We start from the raw sequence: 8,952 nt of genomic DNA, 5'->3' as shown, positions 1-8,952 counted from the left end.
ACATTATCTCCTTTTGACATTCCTTCTCTTTACAGTTCTTGTAACCTTTTTCATGTAATGCAACTATTTGGATTTTTTCTGACTGTTTATTAAGCTATTAGCTCACTTATTGTTAATAAGCACATTGTAGCTTTAATTGATTATGTATATTTTGTTGCATTTCTGCACAATAAACTTTCTTTTCAAACAAAAAAAATAATTACATGATCATTTCTGTAGGCTTCGAGAAGCTGTGATCATAAACAGTTTAAAAAAATTAAAAGCCTAAAGAAAGCACAAGCTCATCTTTAACTTTTTCCATGATTACATAAATGGAGCCCGGGTGCAGACTAGAGTATGAGAGCGCTGACCCAGGGAGAGGGTTTGCACGATAGGAAGAGGGGCATGAGCAGGGGCAACAGAGTGAGCCGAGAGGAGCATGAACAAGGGGCAACAGAGTGAGCTGAGCTGATTAGTTTTCACTAATTTTACATGGAACTACCAAAATATTTAATATTTAGGTCTATGGTTTGCTCCTTCTATAAAGCATACTTTATTATTAAGTATGACTCACGTTCTTACCACGCTATCTAATTTTATTTCTAAATGGCACCCTCTATATCTATCCTGGTGGGGCATACTCGACACTATCAAAATGAGGCTTGTTCCTGTTACTCTCTATACTATTTCTTCTATTCCTCTTACTATTCCCTCATATTTCTTCAAACAAATGTATTCTATTTTATCTGTCTTTTGGTGGATTAAAAAAAAACACGTATGTCCCTTGTTATGCTTAAACGCAATAAGTCGCATGATGGTGTTAATTTCTCCGATTTTCAAGCTTACCATAATGCCTTTCTTCATTAACAACTTTCTAAATCAATCAACTTCAGATATATCTCCTCTGTGGAAAGACATCGAACTCTCTTTCCTTTCTCCTTTCTCACTCCAGGAAACTCTTACGTTCACTTACAAGACACAATATTCATCTTCGCCTATATATAAAACTACCCATAAGCTATTTCAATCCATGCTCTTTTCACATCTCTTTGACAATTACTGTTTTCTTAATTCTTCAATTTGGCATAATCGCTTTATAACAATGAACAATAAAACTATTTTCTGGAAGACTTGGTGAGATAAAGGTCGGCTTTTGGTTCACTAACTTTACTCAAATGATAGCTTTCTTACCTTTCCTGAAGAACAATCACTCTATAACCTACCAAAATCACATTCTAATAAATTTAAGGCATTGATTCAATCTGTTTTTCTTCTCTATCTTCACTATCTTCAATTTCATCCCCCTTATTATCTCAACATAATATCCTTCCCATATTAAGTGTCCAATCAAGTGCTTCATCTCTCTACAAATTTCTCAGCAAACTCCCAGAAAACGGAAATAAAAACAACATTGAACTACAGTGGGAACAAGACTTTCACACTTCATGGTCACTGTGTTTTGGGATAAACTATGGCTAAAAATTCGTAAGACCTCAAGATTGGCTAGTACAACACAAACACTTTTCTTTTTATACAATCAACCTATTTTTACTCCAATGTCTTTGCATAAGTTTAAATCTACAATCACCCCAAATTGCTGGTCATGCAATGCTCTAAATGCTGATTTATTTCAATTGTTTTTTCCTGCCCCTACACCTCCCAATTCTGGTTGAAAGTATGGTCTCAAATCAATACAATCTTTCACACTCATTTTTCTTTTTCTCCTATGAACATTTTCCTAGGAACACTTTCTGAGCATTGACAAACCATAACATGTAACACAGACATTGTAGATTTATTAATTGCAATTGCATTCCAACAAATAACAAAACATTGGAAACAATCCACACAACTTTCTTTTCAAGCTTGGTGGTATAGTGTTTGCTACAATCATCGACTTCATCATGCTTACATTTCTCCTCTATCCCTACTCCTTAAAAGAGAACATATATGGTCCCCTATAACTATTTTCTTAGATGCTTCTGCTCGAATTTTTTCCCAACATCGTCCACCATTGGAAGAAGTCCACAAACCACCATGAATGGTCTTACTAGTATATATTTTATTTTTATCTTTCTTTCTAAACCTATTTCACAGTTGTTACATCTTAAATGTTCATATTTCTTTATTATATATTAAGCTCTCCTACTCCTTTATTATGTACATATAGTTATATTACTATTACATTATCTCCTTTTGACTTTCCTTCTCTTTACAGTTCTTGTAACCTTTTTCATGTAATGCAACTATTTGGATTTTTTCTGACTGTTTATTAAGCTATTAGCCCACTTATTGTTAATAAGCACATTGTAGCTTTAATTGATTATGTATATTTTGTTGCATTTCTGCACAATAAACTTTCTTTTCAAACAAAAAAATAATTAAATGATCATTTCTGTAGGCTTCGAAAAGCTGTGATCATAAACAGTTTTAAAAAATTAAAAGCCTAAAGAAAGCACAAGCTCATCTTTAACTTTCTCCACGATTACATAAATGGAGCCCGGGTGTAGACTAGAGTATGAGAGCGCTGACCCAGGAAAGGGGGTTTGCACGATAGGAAGAGGGGCATGAACAGGGGCAACAGGGTGAGCCGAGAGGAGCATGAACAGATGGCAACAGGGTGAGCTGAGCTGATTAGTTTCCACTAATTTTACATGGAACTACCAAAATATTTAATATTCAGGTCTATGGTTTGCTCCTTCTATAAAGCATACTTTATTATTAAGTATGACTCACGTTCTTACCACGCTATCTAATTCAATTTTTAAATGGCACCCTCTATATCTATCCTGGTGGGGCATACTCGACACTATCAAAATGAGGCTTGTTCCTGTTATTCTCTATACTATTTCTTCTATTCCTCTTACTATTCCCTCATATTTCTTCAAACAAATGTATTCTGTTTTATCTGTCTTTTGGTGGATTAAAAAAAAAACATGTATGTCCCTTGTTATGCTTAAACGCAATAAGTCGCATGATGGTGTTAATTTCTCCGATTTTCAAGCTTACCATAATGCCTTTCTTCATAAACAACTTTCTAAATCAATCAACTTCAGATATATCTCCTCTGTGGAAAGACATCGAACTCTCTTTCCTTTCTCCTTTCTCACTCCAGGAAACTCTTACGTTCACTTACAAGACACAATATTCATCTTCGCCTATATATAAAACTACCCATAAGCTATTTCAATCCATGCTCTTTTCACATCTCTTTGACAATTACTGTTTTCTTAACTCTTCAATTTGGCATAATCGCTTTATAACAATGAACAATAAAACTATTTTCTGGAAGACTTGGTGAGATAAAGGTCGGCTTTTGGTTCACTAACTTTACACAAATGATAGCTTTCTTACCTTTCCTGAAGAACAATCACTCTATAACCTACCAAAATCATATTCTAATAAATTTAAGGCATTGATTCAATCTGTTTTTCTTCTCTATCTTCACTATCTTCAATTTCATCCCCCTTATTATCTCAACATATTATCCTTCCCATATTAAGTGTCCAATCAAGTGCTTCAGCTCTCTAAAAATTTCTCAGCAAACTCCCAGAACACGGAAATAAAAACAACATTGAACTACAGTGGGAACAAGACTTTCACACTTCATGGTCCACTGTGTTTTGGGATAAACTTTGGCTAAAAATTCGTAAGACCTCAAGATTGGCTAGTACAACACAAACACTTTTCTTTTTATACAATCAACCTATTTTTACTCCAATGTCTTTGCATAAGTTTAAATCTACAATCACCCCAAATTGCTGGTCATGCAATGCTCTAAATGCTGATTTATTTCACTTGTTTTTTCCTGCCCCTACACCTACCAATTCTGGTTGAAAGTATGGTCTCAAATCAATATAATCTTTCACACTCATTTTTCTTTTTCTCCTATGAACATTTTCCTAGAAACACTTTCTGAGCATTGACAAACCATAACATGTAACACAGACATTGTAGATTTATTAATTGCAATTGCATTCCAACAAATAACAAAACATTGGAAACAATCCACACAACTTTCTTTTCAAGCTTGGTGGTATAGTGTTTGCTACAATCATCGACTTCATCATGCTTACATTTCTCCTCTATCCCTACTCCTTAAAAGAGAACATATATGGTCCCCTATAACTATTTTCTTAGATGCTTCTGCTCAAATTTTTTCCCAACATTGTCCACCGTTGGAAGAACTCCACAAACCACCATGAATGGTCTTACTAGTATATATTTTATTTTTATCTTTCTTTCTAAACCTATTTCACAGTCGTTACGTCTTAAATGTTCATATTTCCTTATTATGTATTAAACTCTCCTACTCCTTTATTATGTACATATAGTTATATTACTATTACATTATCTCCTTTTGACTTTCCTTCTCTTTACAGTTCTTGTAACCTTTTTCATGTAATGCAACTATTTGGATTTTTTCTGACTGTTTATTAAGCTATTAGCTCACTTATTGTTAATAAGCACATTGTAGCTTTAATTGATTATGTATATTTTGTTGCATTTCTGCACAATAAACTTTCTTTTCAAACAAAAAAAATATTTAAATGATCATTTCTGTAGGCTTAGAGAAGCTGTGATCATAAACAGTTTTAAAAAATTAAAAGCCTAAAGAAAGAACAAGCTCATCTTTAACTTTCTCCACGATTACATAAATGGAGCCCGGGTGCAGACTAGAGCATGAGAGCGCTGACCCAGGGAGAGGGTTTGCACGATAGGAAGAGGGGCATGAACAGGGGCAACAGGGTGAGCCGAGAGGAGCATGAACAGGGGGCAACAGGGTGAGCTGAGCTGATTAGTTACCACAGATGGTCACCTGCCCGGCGTGGTCCACCCCAAGGAGTGACAGAGGGTATTTCATTTATAACATCAACCGATGCCCAATTTGTCACCTGTACTCCAGCAGAGGGCACAACTGGACACTGTCAGCACAAAGTGGGAGTCTAGCTGTTATTGATATATGGCACTTAATTAACGCCTGGTCATCCACTGGTATGGCATCGAAGCGCATTTACTTTAGAGCGTGTGGGCACTTCCTATTTGAGACTTTTGCCTCAAACTGAGTCTTTGTGCTTTGCAGTTGTATCTCCCCACGTGTTCTCACATACGGTTATAGTTCAATAATGTAATCAATAATATAATATAATCAATAAAAGGAGAGATGGGTGGTTGATTTTATGCTGGAATTAGAGCTTATTTGAATCTGTATATGAAAGTTCACTTCAAGTTTCCATGATTGTGGCGTAACGGCCTGAGCTGCCGACTTCGGAGCTGGGGGAACCTGGTTCAAGTCTTGGGGCCAGCATCAGCTCAACATCCTGCGGTTCTGGGCAAATCACTTAATCTCTCCATGCCTAAAATTCTGAGCCTTGAGACCCTCACGGTGACTTTACAAATCCTAGATTTATATTTATTTATTCATTCTTTACAAATTGAAATGCATATTGCAAAAGGAACACTCTCAACCCAGAAAGATATAATTTAAAAAGAACTAGTACAGTGTGATTACAAGCAATAGCTGTAAAGTGGTCAGCATGACGAGCTACAAATTTATTTTTAAAGGTGCGAGCAGTGAAAATGTCATGGCAGGATTGTACCCAACCCAATGGACAGAGTAAGCTGCACTGAACACAGACTCAGGGGGCGGCCCAACATCATCCTGTGCTGCGTCAGACGGCCAAGAATATTCCTGGAGAAGAGGTAATTTACAGTCACATTGTACATGCTAGTCACAAAACCAGAAAGACCGCACTTTACTTCTAGATGGATCTGGCAAGAGTGGGCTGAACAGAAACAACAGAATGCATGCTAGGAAGGGTGACGTGCACGCAGGACATGCATTCTTGGAGACAAAATGATAACACAGAACTGAATGTATTGTTCCGTCATCCCGCGCCCTACCACCTATAGAATATTCACCGTGGGAAGCGCCCATAAATAAGAGTGGAAAATAGGGTTCAATCACTCTGATGAAATAAATGTGTTCTTTCTTCATTTCCCATGAGTACTTCACTTAAGCACAGCTGATGTTCCACTCGAAATATTTGCTGAACAAGCTCAAAATATGTAACAACTCCAGGTGTAAGTATCATTTACGCATGTCACAATATAAACATGTAAATACTTTCAAGGTGGACTTTTACTTCGCTGTATCCTTGTTCACCGTGCTGACAGTCATCCTGGCCTTGGTGTTTGTGAAAATGAGGTCAGGCACAGAGGAGGAGAAGTAGACAGACTGGGGGTAGTTCCGCCTGCTGGAGAGGCGCAGGTAGAGAAGGATGGGAAAGGGGTAGAAGTGATGAAAAGGGCAGAAGAAGATCACAGGGTAGAAGGTGGGCCGACCGTGGAAAGGGTGCATTATTCTGGAGAGGCTCCAAGGGCAGAAGAGGAGCATAAGGCACGAGAGGATCAGAGGGCATTGGAGGCATCTAGGGCAAAGGAGACACAAAGGGCAGAGGAGACACGTAAGGCATAGGCTGCCCGTAAGGCACAGGAGGCATGGATGGCAGAAGAAGCACAGAGAGCAAAGGAGGCAGGGAGGATAGAAGAGGAATGGAAAACAGAGGAGGCATGCAATGCAGAGGAGGCACGCAGGGCTAAAGAGGCATGGAAAGCTGAACAGCAGAGGGGAGATGAGGCTCGGAGGGTAGAAGAGGCACGGAGAGCTGACTTGATCAATCAATACAGGAAATAGGCAGAGGAGGCACATCAGGCAGAGGATGCACAGAGGGCAGAAGAGGCACGGAGAGCAAAGGAGGCAGGGAGGATAGAAGAGGAATGGAAAGCAGAGGAGGCATGCAATGCAGAGGAGGCACACAGGGCTAAAGAGGCATGGAAAGCTGAACAGCGGAGGGCAGAAGAGGCACGGAGAGCTGACTTGATCAACCAATACAGGAAATAGGCAGAGATGTGTTACTGGTGGGAAACACTTAGAGGGCCTATTTCGGTTGGTTGGGTGTGCTTCGCTCAAGGGTCATTTTACAAGCAGATCAGTTTGAGGATTGGGCACATTTTTTTTTGTTTCTTATATTTTCTTCTCACATGGGCTTTAAAATGCTATATTTGTATCCCCTTTTTTTCAACAATTTGCAGTAAATATGTAGTGTAAAAGCAACCATTTGAATCCATTTATTTTTCAAAATATTCTTGCAGGCGAGAACCTCTCCGACCCTCCTTTTGCATTCCAGTCTCACTCGCCGCTCATTATACTCGGGTATCATTTTTCACCCCACCAATTTTAAAATCCACCAGCCACCACTGCAAACTGGCACAAGTCTCAGTCTACATTCTTACATACTCACCCCTTCCATACAGTCAGCCAAGCACTCTGCACAATTTGCACTCACACATAAACACTGCTCCCCTTGCACCCACACAAGTATACCTCTCACCCTGCACTATTAATTCATACAGGTTTACCCCTCACCATACACTCACACTGTCATACCTGTCACCCTGCCCTCATACAGGCACACTGTATACTCACACAGCCATCCCTGTCTTGATTGAATGCACTCACCATGCAATTTGGAGCAAAGACAAGGGTGCCAGAAATGGCAAGCCCATGAGACAGACTTGTACCTGAGAGCACCAGCTCGTGGGGTGGTGACAGCCAACTTTAGCAACCACAATTTCAAAATTTGTGGTCTCCCATGGCGACTGCCGCCATTGAACCAAGGTTCTTCTACCTAGGTGGAGCCACCGACTATGGTGGGGTGCCAGGCCGGAACAGGGGCGGTGGTGGGCAGTGCAGTCCTGGAGTCATGGACACCACTGCGTCGTCAGCGGAAGGACATAGCCCTTCCAGGTGCAGTGAGGAGGGCCATTTCCGGGTCAGGGTGGGAGTGCACAGGCCCCTCCTTTCAAAGGGCCAGCAGGACAGGTGACAGGCCTCTTTGTTGCCTACTTCCCACCATAGATACCGCATGCCGCCAACCCTCGCCCCAAGGAGGACAACTGCTGCCAGCTACTGGTTTCGCCAAGTGCCCAGGATGGGATACTTGTTTTCCTGCCTGACCCAAAAGGTCTCTGTGCTCTGGTGGTGGCTCTGGAGTGCGATGCGCGGCCCAGAGTAATCTTGCTCGAGTAAAGTATTTTGGTGTTGGGGGGAAATGACACAGAGGGCCTTCAGTAGGCAGGTTTTAATTTGGGCAATATTCTGGTCAATTGTTTGTATATTCTTGTACCTGAGCTGGCTGCGCCAGAAAAGAGGCCTAGAAAGCCAGTGGTCCCCCTAAGAACGTCATTCCTGCCAGTAAAAAAGCGAGGTCAAAGGCAGGTTATTGGTGCTCAGGGTTATTCCTGGTTGGGAAAGTAGGCCCAGTTGAACCACAGCAGGGTGTGACAGCAGTAGTGGCACCTACGGTGAGCAATAACATTGTGCAAAGTGGCAATAGTTGCATGGAGATTGGTGTGATCCCAGGGGTATGCAGGATCAGCCTGATCTGGTGGCTCACCTAGCCAGTGTTTTACAATGGTTGTCGAAGGTAGGGATGTTATTCACGCCTCTTAGTGGGAGTCACAAAAAACCATAACATTTAGAGTGCCAGGAGGTTGGTGTCCCAGTTAGATGGTACTGGTGGGCAAGTATACCGAGGGTCTGCATGCTGGGACTGTTGTCGCACCTATAGTATCTAGTGAGGGGCCTGTGGTAGCCACATAGGTGTCCTAGATACCAGCAGATGCTGGTACGCAGAGCACAGTGGGTGTGGCACAGACTGCACAGGCAGCAGTTGGGACGTCGTACACCCCCAAAGACTCTATGCCAGCAGGTACGATGGCACCTCTACCGAGCATGGGTTTGAGGGATGTGCATTTAGAGCATGACCAATTGGGCAGGCACATGGCGGTTGAAGTGAAAGAAAAGGTATGGAAAGGAAGTTGAATTGAAATATGTGAGCTAATTTCAGATACTCCTACAAGGGAGGAAAGTAAACAGTGTAGGGAATGTGCATATTCAAGGGACTGCAC

General features: G+C 40.8%; 1 pseudogene; it reads left to right on the top strand.

Annotated features, from left to right (window-relative positions):
* The first annotated feature begins 6,080 nt into the window (after positions 1-6,080).
* LOC146855294 (uncharacterized) lies at positions 6,081-6,883 on the top strand (annotated as a pseudogene).
* The last annotated feature ends 2,069 nt before the right edge of the window (positions 6,884-8,952 follow it).

Source organism: Triturus cristatus, chromosome 4_1, assembly GCF_964204655.1.
Source record: "Triturus cristatus chromosome 4_1, aTriCri1.1, whole genome shotgun sequence".
In the NCBI taxonomy this organism is placed as follows: domain Eukaryota; kingdom Metazoa; phylum Chordata; class Amphibia; order Caudata; family Salamandridae; genus Triturus; species Triturus cristatus.
The sequence above is the reverse complement of the archived record's forward strand: the minus strand, read 5'-3'. Positions and strand labels throughout refer to the sequence as shown.